A 14,776-nucleotide genomic window follows, 5' to 3' on the forward strand; every position below is an offset into this window, starting at 1 on the left:
AGCATGGCTAGAGCCAGCTTTGGGCATGGCTGGATCCAGGGACTTGAATGATGTCACCAGGAATTGCTCTTTGCACCTCTTGGTCCCACGGTTGCTTGTGCTGGCTTCATTCCCAAGCAGATTTTCTTATGTTTATTTTTTAAATGTAGGGTTGCTAGGTTCAGCAAATAAAAATATAGGACACTCAGGACACATTTCAACTTCAGATAAACAACAAATAATAAACAAATTTTTTAGTTTATATTCCATGCAATATCTGGGATACGCTTATGCTTTAAAGTTATTAGTTCATTTGTGGTGGGGTATCCTGCATTTCATCTGGCAACCCTATTCACACGAGACGGGAAAGATGGCTGCCAGCACTCCCAGACTTCTACTCCATTAACGTAGCAGCCTCAGTGTAAAGGGGGCTTATATACGCCCCAGGATTGTGTCCCCCTGGAACAATTTGGGTCATGCGCACATCCATGAACCAACTTTAGCGGCTTAAGAGATGGGATGATCTGAAGGGCCAGCCATAGCCTGTGGCATGACAATGAAGATGTGGCAAAATAATATTTGTCCACGAAAAAAAAAATATGTAGACTTGTAAATATCACATAAATGGGGCATGGAAATAATCTCAGTTCAAGCCGCTCACTTAGCAGATGCAAAAGTAGAGCCCAAATTGCCCTGTTAATTTCTCCGGAGAGCACAGTCATGGGTGACTTTGGACGGGAATACCTGCGTCTCACCTCCTCACCTCCCAAGCTCTTTCCATGTATCCCCGTGGCCAACGTCATTCTGAGAGCCACTGGATAAATCAATTAGCACTCATCAGGGCTTTCCCCCAATCTTCTCTGTGTACAAAATGAACAGGTAAAAAGGAAATGCTTGTCAAAACAAATCTCTATTTGGTTTTCTCCATCTATGGGACAATTTCTGTAATGTGTCAATCACTTTGTTGCAAAATCGCCCCTCCAACACACAATCCACATTTCCTGATGACACCAGCCTGTCAGTCTCTCACTAAATCAAAGCCGAATTTCATACCAAGCAAAGACCAGTTTGTCAATCATTTTTCCTGCCACACGTCCACCAGAATCACCTGACAGCTACAACTTTCTACTCTCCAGTGGAGTGGGTCTAGTTAAGCTTGTTTGTCTGCCCTAATTGAGTTCCTTTCAGGATTGGTAGCTTAGCAACTAACAAGTTATTTTGCTGAGACAACTGGCCTAAATGTCATAGCTTCCTTGACCATTGCTACTTGTTAGAAAATTGTTTCCCCTCAAGTGGCTAAACAGCAGATGCAAGATTTATTTAATACCTAATTGTTCTATTGTTTCTAATTATAAGCACTCTCCTCCTGTTTAAAAGTAAACACAGGATATGTTGTCAAATAGACATAATTTTAAATAATTATAAAATGCCTTGGAATTTTGTTCTGAAATCTCAAATTCCCCATTATCGGTAGCACTAAATGTTGGAAAAAGGGCCAATAAGATAAACACCCAGCGTTTATTAGGTTGTAAATCACCTCACAAGCACCTGCTATAAGCGAGTCACTATGAGGTTATGCAGAGAATATAACAAGGGTTCTTGTCTTAAAGAATTTAGTTGGGGGAGGGCGCCTGGGTGGCTCAGTTGGTTAAGCGTCCGCTTCAGCTCAGGCCATGATCTCAAGGTTCCTGAGTTCCAGCTCCGCGCAGGGCTCTGTGCTGACAGCTCAGAGCCTGGAGCAGGCTTCAGATTCTGTGTCTCCCTCTCCCTCTACCCCTCCCCCCCTCACTCTCGCTCGTAAGCTCTCTCTCTCAAAATTAAACGTTAAAAAAATTTGTTTTAAAGAATTTAGTTGGGGGAGAGAGTTGGCAACAAATTCTAGATCCATTTAATGAGAATAAACAATGCCCCTATGAGGGAACAGGAGGCAATAATAATGGTATTTTTAAAAAGATACCACAATATAGTCATGGTTGGTATAGGAGACCTTGTCATTTCTTTGGTGGTACAGCTTCTAATTTTCCTTTCTACATTTGGAGGACTCCTCTGTTGCATGTAGAGTATGGGGGAGATCATGCCCTCACTTCCCACATGGAAGCCACTCACTTCACCACCGGTGAATGGTTCCCGCTAAAAGAAGGATGTTAGGACTCTTTCCTCCCGGCTGTTCCTGAGTTCTAACCCGATCCTTCACTCGCTTTACCATTTGGGGTCTCCCTGATAGACTTCAGAGGAATTTGTTTTTTTAATTTGAGACATTCAGAATTGATTTCTGCTGTGTGTAACCTATAGCCCTGGAGTTTTTAATTGGCATAGGCACGAGCTAAAAAGGGTTCTCTGCTCACTCAGGGGCACAATAATTTTGGAAGGCTCCACAGAGTGTAAGGACAGTAAGTACTCTTTGCAGAGGTAGAGAGCAAGCTGTTTTCCACTGAACCCCTGGTACAGAGAAGCAGAAAAAGATCTCGTACGCTGAAAACAAACTTTAAATTGATTTAAAAAAAAAAGAGGCTTTGCTTATCTTCATCGTTTTATTTTGACGGTGACTGGCTAACAATAGCAGTTATTAAAAGTGCTGAATGAAGGAGTAAAGCATGACAATAAAAAAAGAATGTCCAGATGAATTTGGCTCAACCGGAAACTCCTAGTAGGTTGGTAAGAAATGAGGCTCTGACATTAGCTTGGGGATTACTGTAAAGAACCTACAACTGCACAGCAACTCTTTCTAATTTTTATACCGACTTTCAGATACTGTAATGCAGCACATACCCAATTATGCATAAAGTGTTAAATCGCAGCGTTCCAGACTTCTGCAGAGACAAGGAACACATCCAGAACATCACTGGGTGCGTCATCATTCTTGTGGTCTTGCCCAATGGAAGACAGTCTCAATCTGGAAATTTCTTTCTACTAAAAGAGGACTATAAAGCTCCCTTTGACTCCCTTAGGAGAGGCAATTGAGCAGAGAGAAGATGTTCAGGGAGAGAGAGAGAAAGATGCTCGCTTTCTCACAGAAACAGAGAGAAAAGCCATTCATGCCATGGTAGGCATTTTGCAGAGCATGTTTCGGGATGACTTTTTTTTTTTTTTCAGTTGCACAGATGTTCTGGACTTTCATTTAAGGTGTGTCCTTCGAGCAACTGCAGGCAGGGAGTTCCCTGATATTAGTAATTGGTTCTCTGATATTTCAGTGCGGACTGCTCTGGCACGGCAGAAGGATGACTGGATAATGGAGAATTTAAGCCAAAGAACAGGATAATTCCATTAGATATATTTGGATAGTGGTTTGACCCATTGCTTCATGGGGATGAATTGGAAGTGAATATCAGAACTGCACTCTGTGCTGTTTGTGGCATATCCAACTCTTATTACATCATTTACTCTGTACTAGGCTTTGTTCTGAGCACTTCACGTGCATCGGCTCAATTAGATCCTTGTAACAACTTGCAAAGGCAGGTGTTGAAAGGGAAGTATTGATCAGAGGAGGGAATCTATTGTTTTGGAGAGGGTACTAGGTCTTATTAGCAAAAGTGGAATGTCTGAAGTCACCAAGACCTTGTGGAGAGAAAGACAAAACAAGGGGGAGAAACTCCACAAGATTTACATTCCAGTGATTGCAAAATGGTTTGAGCCAAGGAAAAAGTATGACAGAATGGAGCCAGAGTTCAAGTAAGGTTGCACTCCCTTGCTCCACTTCCAATATCATTGCCACAGGGCTCCTTCCCTGAGTTAATGACACTGCAATAAGAAACACACACACACACACACACACACACACACACACACACACACACACACACAAATGAAGAAAAGAGCTAAGAGACAGAGCCACACATGATCTAGTTATTTCCTCATTGGGCAAAGGTCCACAGGTGTTTGGCAAAGTTTTGTGCAAGTAAAAATGGGACGACATCACAAAGAAAATAATTATGAAAACTTGATGGTAGTATGCTCAAGAGGGCTTCTCCATGATAGAGCTGTTGCTTTCCCCACTGACTCTAATACAAGCCAGTGGTGGTCATAAAACCAAGCTGTGTGTCCTGTTCTCTCTGTTAGACCCAGGGGCGAGCAACGTTGAACGGTCACTCCCTTGGTGATCTGGGATAGGATACAGTTGGAGCAATATATATCCTTGACTGTTTTGATCTCTCTTCCTAAATAGCACCGTTCAGACATAGGCAGAACATATAAGAAGGGGGGGTCAAGAGTAGGTATTATTAATCTTATTTTACAGATGAGGAAGCTAAGGCTCAAAAAGGCTAAATAATCCCCAGGAACACACAGCTAGTAGACAGTGGAGCTGGGAATTGAAATGAGATCAGTCGGACTCCACAGCTCAAGGTCTTTTCTGTTGTGATGTATACAAGTTTCCTCCAAGTGGGAACAAGTCCTATGTGCCACAGAGGCAGGAAGCGAAGCAAAATTATATGATATATAATTCTGGATATAACACTACATACTCTTCCCCATCCCCCCCCCCTTTTTTATGACGATGCAATGCCCAGATTTTAGCGGAGAGCATGATTGCTTAGCTTGAGACCACATTTCCCAACTTCCCTAGTAGCGTGGTTGTGGCCATGTGAGTGAATTCCGGCCAATGGGGTGTGAACGGAGGTGATATGTGCTACCTTCAGCTTATGTACCCTCCCCCCCCCCCCGAAAAAAAAAGAATTGGGTAGAATTTCCCTTTCCCTCTTTCTCCTTTTCTTAATGATTATAGGTGGACAAGCCAGAGATGGATGCCATATGTTAAATATCATGAGAGAGAGAAATATACTTCTATTTTGAAAAACCACTATGATTTGGGGGTCTCTTTGTTACAGCAGCTTAGACAATATTCTAACTTATAGATGATATCACGTCTCCTCATGGATTTTTACCATTTCCTGATGAGGAACTACACATTCCTATCAAAGGTCATTTACAACTTTTTATAGTTTGATATAAATATATATGCATATATTAATTATAGTAATATTTAAGTGAAGGGTTTAGACATTTCTATACAATTTTTTATACATTTATTCTCAATTGCTTATGTCGTTTTAATGAAGATTAGAATTCTAAACTACATAGGGGCGCCTGGGTGGCTCAGTCAGTTGAACGTCCAACTTCGGCTCAGGTCATGATCTCACGATCCGTGAGTTCGAGCTCCGCATCGGGCTCTGTGCTGACAGCTCGGAGCCTGGAGCCTGCTTCGGATTCTGTGTCTCCCTCTCTCTCTGCCCCTCCCCTGCTCATGCTCTGTCTCTCTCTGTCTCAAAAATAAATAAAAACATTTAAAAATTTTTAAAAGAATTCTAAACTACATATATTGCTCGAAATCATTCACAAATATTGCCTTATCTTTGTCCTGGGTAGATCTAATAGACCAGGGTTCAGCAAACTACATCTGCAAACATGGGTCTAAAAGACCAAGGGTCAGCAAACAAATCTGGCCCTCCATCTGTTTTTGTAAATAAAGTTTTATTGAAACACAGCCATGCCTATTTGTTTACATACTGTCCATGGCTGTTTTTTGCTCTGAGGGCAGAATTGAGTAGTTGCTACAGAAACGGGATGGTCCACAAAGACTAAACCATTTACTCTCTGGCCCTCTCCAGACAAAGTTTGCTGAAAACTTGCAATAGACAACTATAGCCAGGAATCTGATGTTTGTAGTGGGAAGTCCAGGTAAGTGGTCCCTCTTGCAGAAAGCCCTGATATTTTCCCATCTAGCTCGGATGCATGTTTCCACAGCACTTATTATATCCCTTGCTTAAATGTGAAAATCTATCAAGAATTTGCATAAGTGGATTGCTGCTCTTACTTTCCGATTTTCCCTTGGTAAAATATCTCTTGGAGGGATTTGTTATTGTTGACCTCGTGTGAACGAAGAAAGGAGCAGAGAAGCAAGGCAAGATGTAACACCAAATGGGAGTTTTCTCGCTCACACTGTGGGCACTGGGATTTCAGATGGAAGGGCCCAGCGGGTTTTATGTGGCAGCCCCAGTCTTTGCCTGTGCACCTGTGGCATAAAGGACCTGTTCTCGTTTGGAGGACGGCCATGATGGAATGCGATTCTGCAGAAGTTCGCGAGCACGAAGGGGGTTCATGACTTCAAACTGCTTTCCCCGGTTGGCACAGATTGCAGCGTGTGAAGGGATGCGGGTGTGGAAGAGACTCGGGCCGCACTTTCAGGGGCCTGCGGGGCAGGGAGAGGGGGGTTCGGGGGGCTCCCATCCTTTCCGCACCTGGGCTGTGAATCCGAGAGGGCCTGGCGCTGGGGACGCGAGAGGCAAATACTGTAAATATTATTCAAATAGAGAAAGCAGAAGGTCAGAAGCAATGGAGCACTGGAAAACGTTTTCTTTTTGTCCTTCTGCGAGGCAGGGAAGGAGGAGGGAATGGCCTCCCTATCAGCTTACTGGTCACCGTGTTGGCCTACATGCCCCATCTGTGAAGGGGCGATTGAGGAGCCAGTGACACAGGACGCTGTGCTCCCAGTGGCTACGACACAGGTTAAGCTCCTGCTCATGCTCTCTGTCCACCATAGATCAGCTGCAGCCCCTTTCCACTCCCTTGACTCAGACTCAGGGTGAGGGAGAAGCAGAGGGATACAAGAGCCAGCTCTTCAAAGATGTTGCCCAAGTGACAACTGCCGTTTTGGCACACATTTGATTGGACAAAGCAAGTCACTTGACCAAGCCCGACGGGAGAGTAGCAGTTTCTCCCAGGGAAGGGCAACACACACTTTTCCTATCACATCCTCTCCCCAGACCTGGGGAATAAGTGCAGAAGGCATGGTGCAGGGAAGGAAGCTGGCTCTCGGATAAAGCCCGCCCGGTCTGACTTAAATACCAAGATGGCGCACCGCAAGTTTGAGTTCAGATTTTACTCTCCGTCTCTCCCCAGCGTTTTAAAACTACACCCCTCCCCCCGTTTTCGCAGGTAGTCGTGAAAGACTGAATTAAAATGTTTACTTACATCCTTCCAAGAATTAACATTGACCACCTTAAAGAGGCTAAACCAGAAAAGCGTTAGCTCTCTGCATCCTGTTCCCTATATTATTTCCTAAAGGTTTGATTATGCATGAGAATAGTCAACGGTTTTGAATAGTGATTTTGTGTATGCCAGGCACCGGGCTTTGCATGCTGAATTGCATCGACTCTGGCAAATGAACCTGTGAGAAATACATCGTTACCCCAGCTTTGTAGATGTTGAACCTGGAGCCCAGAGAGGCTAAATAACTTGCCAGATACGACCCAGCCATTAATTTGGCTGCAACGTGAGCCCTTATCTGCTCGCCCTTAAAGTTTCCTCCCTTCCCTTCATATGTTCTGGAGGAAATACCTGCTGGTTCCCAGTGTGGGAAGAAGATGAGGACAGACAGAAGAGACTCTGGATGTCCAGGGTGTGACCTTTATTTGTTGTGTGCATTACCTCTGCCACGAGAGTATGCACTGATTAAAAGTACTCGGTAACCCAAACGTCATTAGAAAGGTGCGTTTCCTGGGAAGGATGGGTGGTAACGTCACGGAAATCACTCCCAAACTTAAGAGAAACGAGTTTGGGTTCAAAAATAACTTTAGGGGCTTTGTGCCACTGCTCATTTCCATTAGTAAACATAATAAAATATAGCTGTATACCCCACTCCATGTACTACTGTAGAGAGGATAATTACATGTACATAGATAACCCGTGTGTAACCTACTTGAACTTACATAAACATGCATCCAGATTCACCCGCCTGGAAATGGAGGTCGGCATGTAAATCTTGGGCCACCTTCTGGTTAGGTGGTTGCAACAGTTCTGTGGGTAAGAGTATGCTCTCTGCCATTTCCTTAACTGGAAAATGGGCATAATTAAATCTAGACTATAGGACAGTGGGAAGGGTACATTGGATGCGTGACTGAGGGTTGTGAAGGTGTTGTTTTTAAAGAGCAAGGACGGTACAAATCTTTTGATTGGGATGGTCCAAGGTGGAGACCCCTTCTCTGGGTGATTCTCTCTCTCAGCCACGCAGCCCTCCAAACGCGAAACGTAACGGTTGTCCCAGAAGCTCAACATCGCTTGATCGCCCTGTAAATTTTATGACCTTTGCCTATGCCATTCTCCACGTCTCCCTGGCCGCTCCCTACCCCTTTCTCTTGGCTGATCCCCAATCCCTCTTCAGGAATCTGCCCATATCTTTGTAAAGGTTTCTCAGTTGTGGTACTCTTACTGTGTTGAGCTGGACAAATCTTTGTTGTTGGGGCCTGGAGCCGGGGTGGGGGGGTGGGGTTGTTGGGTGGGTAGGGGATGCCTGTGCCTCCCAGGATGCTTAGCAGCTCTCTCAGCCCCCACCCACTCAACGCAGATAGCACTTCTCCTCGTTGTGACAACCAAAAATGTCTCCAGACATTGTCAACTGTCTCCCAGGGAGCAAAATTGCCCCTGGTTGAAAACGACTGGGGTGGGGGGGGAGAAGCACTAGCCTTTCTTGGAAGTCTTGTCTCCCTGGCTCTATAAGCTTCATTCTCGTAGGGGGACCGCCACAGCATTCAGAGCTCGGTCTCAGACGTGGGCGTGCTACCTGGGTCCAGCAGGATCTCAGCAAGCAGTTGGCTGACTGAGGATGAAGCACTCGGAAATTTCCTCTGGCTTGGAAAGCGAGGATAACTTTGCTTCGCTGAGTGAGCTAGAAAATTCCTTTATGCCCTTACTTTATGTGAAATGTGATTCTCACAGCGCACATCCCTGCAGTCTGATATGTGAAATCACCCATTAGAGAGTGCAGTCAATACTGCTGTTACGACTCTTGGGCTTTCCAGAAAGAAGCCATGAGTCTTGATTTTTCTTTCCCCTGAGGTCTGGCTGAACACCCAGACACTAGTGCAGGAGCGGCCGTAGCCCACAGATTCATTTCCCCCCTGTTTCACTGCATATGGCCTTAGAAAAATTATTTTTTGAAAAATGACCTAAAGCTTTCCTAAAATCCTCAGGAATGACACCTGAGGGGAGCATCTGAAAGACTTCACATTCATTAACTAAACCTTCTTGTTAGGTTATGTTCCCTGAAATGCATTTGACAGTTAATGAAGGAGAAAAGATGGCAGTCGGAGAAAAAATAAAATTCTGTCAGATTCTGGCGATAGAACAGGGAGGTGAAAAAGCGGGAACCTGGGGGAGGGATTGATAGATCAGCACCCCACACTGTGAGTATTTTATTGCCAGGGACACTGCCTCGGATCAGAGCCGGCTGCAAAGTTAAATTCATGCCTGGCACTCTGTTCAGATCCTGAGACCATACATAAGTCAGCCAAGCTAGATAAGGTGCTTGTCAAGGCCAGAGCGGTAGGGATACGGGGCTGACTGGCAGATATGTGAAACCATGATCAGAGAAGAGAAAGAAGAAGGAGAGACGTGTTCAAAAATATTTGTACTGCTTTCGACACCTTTTCCTGTTTCAGCCGGATTGCAATTTAGCCCAAACCTTGCTTGAATACTCGGAAGGTAAAACCAGCTTGCAGGCAGTCGAGTGAGCAGGCAGACGTTTCTCTGAAAACATTCAGTTTTAAATGACCTCGTGGGATGTTATTCATTTCCCGTTCCCTTCTCATCCGCCTGTGCCCTCTGCCGGGGTTCAGAAAAGGTGGGGCGGTGCGGGGGGGGGGGGATGCGGAAAGAACGGCAGCACACTGGGGTACCCCTCTGCAGTTGCCCAAAGTATTATTTGGTTAATTCAGCACAGTCCAGCCTTCTCGAAGTTGGGAAACCTGTTTTCTTCCCTCTGATGTATCACTTAGAAACACCAACTGCAAGGATTTCTTATGTTCTCACAAAAAAGGGAAGGGCACAGCTGGTAAATGTTTCACAGATGGCAAAGCTCTTGGCATCTCTCTCAAGAGAGGGCCACCCATGCAGATGGCTCATTATTTTAACATTTGGATTTTCATCTTATTAAAACATCTTTTTTTTCCCCCTGGTTTTATTTAGCATCATAAATTCTCTTACACTTTAGAAAGCGCCTAAGCGATTTGAGGACGTGCGCTCCGAGGAACATCCTTTGGCTAAAATATAGATTGGTACCATCATTATTCCCAGCTTTGATCTCAATGTGATGGGTTTCAATCTGATTAAAAATTCCAATGAAAGGGAAATCTCAGAGTAGTGGATTTATCAAGCAAAAGTCCATGAAGTCCATAGAGTAGCTGAATTATTCAGCAGGACGATAAACCGAGTGAAATTGGGGGAAATAGTTTTATTCGATGCATAAAATCCCTATTACTATGCAATATGCATATATAAAAATAGACAAATGCACAGTGGGTGTAGGCTCATAAACACACCCTTTCTACATATGTAGAGAGGCTTCTGCACCATGGAGTACCACGGCCAAAATTTAAACCAAGCGATGCCAATTCTTGACGGAGCGGATAGGAAAGGGTCAAGATTTCAGAGAGGGGTTCTCTGCCCACTCAGACTTTGGCAAGACCGACGTGCATCTTCTGTATGTCAAGGACCGGGAAAAGTTTTGGTCACCTCAGCATCCTTAACTGTCGCGCTGGGGTGTGGGGAACCACTGGAGATGCAAATGTAAGTGACAAAGCCACGTAATAAGAACAAACCAATCTATTTAATGTGGGGAGATGCTGGCCTAAATACAGGATCAGTCGCTGTGCTCTTGCAAATGGGCCTCATGGAGCCGGGTCTGCGCATGCCGTGTTGTAAATGTTTATTAGCAATGGTACACAATGCACGTTATGGATCCGTGGAGCTCCAAGCTGCCTCACTTTGGGGGTCAAGTGTAAATCCCTGAAATGCTGAGAAAATGTTAATAGTTGCCAGCGCCAAGAATATATCGGTGGAGCGTGTACATAGGTATCATAAATGGAGGCTCTGTTCATCCACTTGAATCACCTCTGGTACCTCTAGCCTGAAGCATTAGCTTGCGTAATGCATACTGTGGAGCTGCTGGCTTTTCCATCAGATGGAAAGGTGGATGGGAAGTGCAGAGGGTACAGTTTTCAAAAATAAGAACTGGAAAGTGCAGTGCCCATTAGGTACATCCAGGAAGCCAGGAGCGGTGGAGAAATGAGAGAAAATAGTTTCCCCTTAGTTCTCCCGAAGCCGATTGCTTCTGGGGGTGCCATGTTGCTTCACGGCTCGTGGCATCTGTAGTCCCAAGAGCGCACATCCTTGGGTAGAGCCTCCGGCTGGCAAACGTTACCCTCGGCTCCAGGCTCACCCCCTCCGGTCACTCGAAGGCAGTGGCTCTTCAGAAGCCTCGGTCCCTAGACCGGCGGCATCGGCACCACCTGGGTCGCACCCACACCTGCCGAATCAGAAACTCTGCAGGTGGGGCCACCAGCCGGTGTTTCCACCAACCCTCCAGGTGAGGCTGATACACGCTCCAGTTCGAGAAGCACTGCTCCAAGGCATAATAGTTTGTCACTCCACCAGTGCCCAAGAATCTTTTTGGTGACAGGCGTCAAGCGTGATTCCTGTGAAATCCTGGCAGCAGGCTACATTTGTCTATTTAACGGCATGCAAAACGCTTGTCAAGAAGGATTCCGGGGGCTCTTTTTGCAAAGGCTTCCTCTTTCCCGCATATACTCTATCCATCTCTTCGGAGACTGCACATGCCTACGAATCCAAGCTCTGAGGTTACAAGCTGTTTTAAAAGCACCCTCCCCCCCCCCTCCCCACTCTTCATCTAATATTGGCAAATAAGACAGAGGAACACGGCGCCCGGTTTTCCGAGTCTAGCCGGAAAGACCGACAGATTTCATGACATTTGTCACAGGGTCTAAAACTCCACATGGGAGAAAATGAGCCCACTTAGTAAAAACATCTCACTGTATCTTTGAGTCAGAATGGAGAAGCATAAAAAGTATTGTTCCTGGAAAATTACAAGGCATTTGGTGTGTGTTTTCAAAAGTGTGATGACTATTCACCAGTCTCTGGTTTAGGTGGCGGAAAGCCCCTCCCCCCCAAACTACCGAGGGACTAGAATACACGTACATCTCATGAAGCGGCATAAGAATCAAAGGGGGAATGAGTTTCCTGTGGTGCCGACGAGCTACTTAAAGTAGCTCCCATCCGAGCGCACCTCCTTTTCCTCGTGTGCTTTGAAAACCATTTGAATAATGCACGCTCTCTCAGTTGCATTGTGTGCTCTGAAAGCCATTTAATGAAGGTAGACAGCCTTCCAGAAAGGTGTATTCTTTGACTGATGTAGATACTCCTGGAAAAAACCTTTCCCCAACACGGAAGGCAAGAGGTACTGAGTGAGTGGAAGAAAGAATAGTATCAGAAAGTCTTGTTTCACTCAATCAAATCAGATGGAAGCAACTTGGCTTAAACTTGATCTCTCCTAGGTGAACTCTGTTCTCTGCAGAATATATACCGAAACACCGCAAGTCAACCAACTTTTAGCCTCTCAGACCATCTTTCCATTGACTTCCACCATAGTATTGAGGTTGCCTTAGCTCTTTCTCATTGATCATCAATTAACAGTGGCTTCCAGCTCCAACCTTTCTGTTAAATAGTTAACGATCCATAAACTGACAAATGAAGGAGGGGAACTCCTATCTAAATCAAAATTTCTTGAGAAGTTACAGGCACTTATTTGTACGGGAATATCTCTATCTATTGTTTTAATAAAATGAGATAAATGTGTCTAGTAAGGTTGGCTCTTCATATGCAATTTATTTGATTAATTGAGCCAAGATTACAGAAAAGGGCATTTTGGGCAAGGGATACTTTAAATGTCATTCATCTTGGTAGTCTGAATTAAGAGGTGGTATAGAGAGGCACCGGGGTGGCTCAACTGGTTGAGCGTATGACTCTTGATTTTAGCTCAGGTCGTGATCCCTGGGTCGTGAGATGGAACCCCGTGTCAGGCTTCACCTTGAGCATGGAGCCTCCTTAAGATTCTCTCTCTCTCTCTCTCTCTCTCTCTCTCCCTCTCCCTCTACCCTCTACCCTCTACCCCCTTTCTCTCTGTCTCCCTGTCTCTGTCTCTCTTGCTCGCTTGCTCTCAAGTAAATAAATAAATAAGAGCTGGTATGTTGTGACAGGTTAACAGTGTGAGCCCAGGAGTCGCACGTGGACCCTGTCTTATTCTGCCACTTTCCAGCTGTGTGGCCGGTCCTCTCTGACCCTCAGTTCCTTTCTTTACGACATGATTCAAATAATTTGTTCCGTCCCACAGGATTGCTGTGAAGAGTAATTCACTGCATATATTGCTAACACAATGCTGGGCACGCGGCAAGCACCTGAATAAATGGCCCCTGGAGCTGTTGCTTTTATGAAAAGGCAAAGTCACAGGTATCATGCCCAGGACAAACACGGAGAGTGTCTATAAATGCCCATCTGGAAAACCACGGAAACAATTTGACACCAGTGCAGTATTTTTAAAAATGCTGTTGTTTATCTCTCTAAAGACGGTGCTCAACAGAGTGAGAGCAGCAGCAGCCGAGGTGAAGAAATGCCCGGTCACTGTAACATATAGAGTGCCCCCGTTTGCAAAAGCAACTCTTTAGTTTCCAAAATCGTTATTAAGCAATAATAATGATGACAATCACATTAATAGCCACTGGCGCTTACACAGCACTTACTATGTGCTGGGCACTGCTGTGCATTCATTATATGCACTCATTCATTCAAAAGCCACAGCAACTCAGTGAGAGAGATATTTATCATGATTTCCATTTTGCACAAAAGGAAACTAAGATACGCGGAGAGAGAGAAGGACTCTTCCAAGATCCTGCAACTGGGAGGATTTGAAGCTAAGCCTAAAAGATACAATCCCTTAAAAAGGCAAGAGGGGGAAGGTGCTGTCAGATTTTACAGATGGAGAAACTGAGGCCAGTACTTAGAAGAGTGCTTATTATTTGGAGTAGGTGCTTTTGTCTGTCTACTTGTGCTGCCATAACAAAACATCCCAGACCTGGGCTTGGTGGGAGGGGGGCGGGGGTGGTGGGGGTGTTGGGGGGCTTAAACAATGGAAGTCAACTTTTTCACAGTTCCTGAGGCTGGAAGTCCAAGATCAGGATGCCAGCAAGGTGGAGGGTTGGTGAATGTCCTCATTCTGGATTGCAGAAGTCTGCATTCTTGCTGTGTCCTCTCCTGGTGGGGTGAGGGGGGAAGGGGAAGAAGAGAGATCTGCTTCTCCTTATAAGGCAGCAGTCCAATTGAATTGAGGCCCTACCCTCATGAGCTCATTCGACTCTAATTGCCTCCCGAAGACCTGTCCCGATGCAGCCACATAGGAGGTTCGGGCCTCAATGAATCTGGGGGGAGCTTTTCCGTTCATAGCAACGCTCAATAAGTAATGATTGAATGATGAATGGTATCCACAGATGGGCATGTTCCTTACAAGGCTCAGTACCAGCATAGCCAAGAACAGAAAACGGGTCATTCTGATGCGTGGTCTAAACGGGAGACCACATAGCTGAGACTCCCTGAGAAAATCTATTTCCAGTGATCCTCTTTATAGTCTTTGTAAATGTGTTTGTACTGATTCCGTATCTGATTGTCTGGGTGTTTGTTGATATACCCATACCAGAGTGCTCCTCTCCAAAGGGCGAGTGTCTCAGAATGTCCCCTGGGTGGGAAATCTCATTTCTTCTCTCCTTTAGTTCTGTTTTTCTTCTTGAGTTTTTTGCTTCTTTTTTGCTCGGTGTGCTTCCTTCTGCATTTGCTCTCGCTTTCCATGAGCTAATCCACGTAGCTTGTAGCCCAGGAAATACCTCTTGATTAATAGATCTTTATAGAAGGCATTTAGGGCAAAGGAGTAAAAAAAAAAAAAAAATCATAGACTCTGAATCAG

Source organism: Leopardus geoffroyi, chromosome A3, assembly GCF_018350155.1.
Source record: "Leopardus geoffroyi isolate Oge1 chromosome A3, O.geoffroyi_Oge1_pat1.0, whole genome shotgun sequence".
In the NCBI taxonomy this organism is placed as follows: Eukaryota; Metazoa; Chordata; class Mammalia; order Carnivora; family Felidae; genus Leopardus; species Leopardus geoffroyi.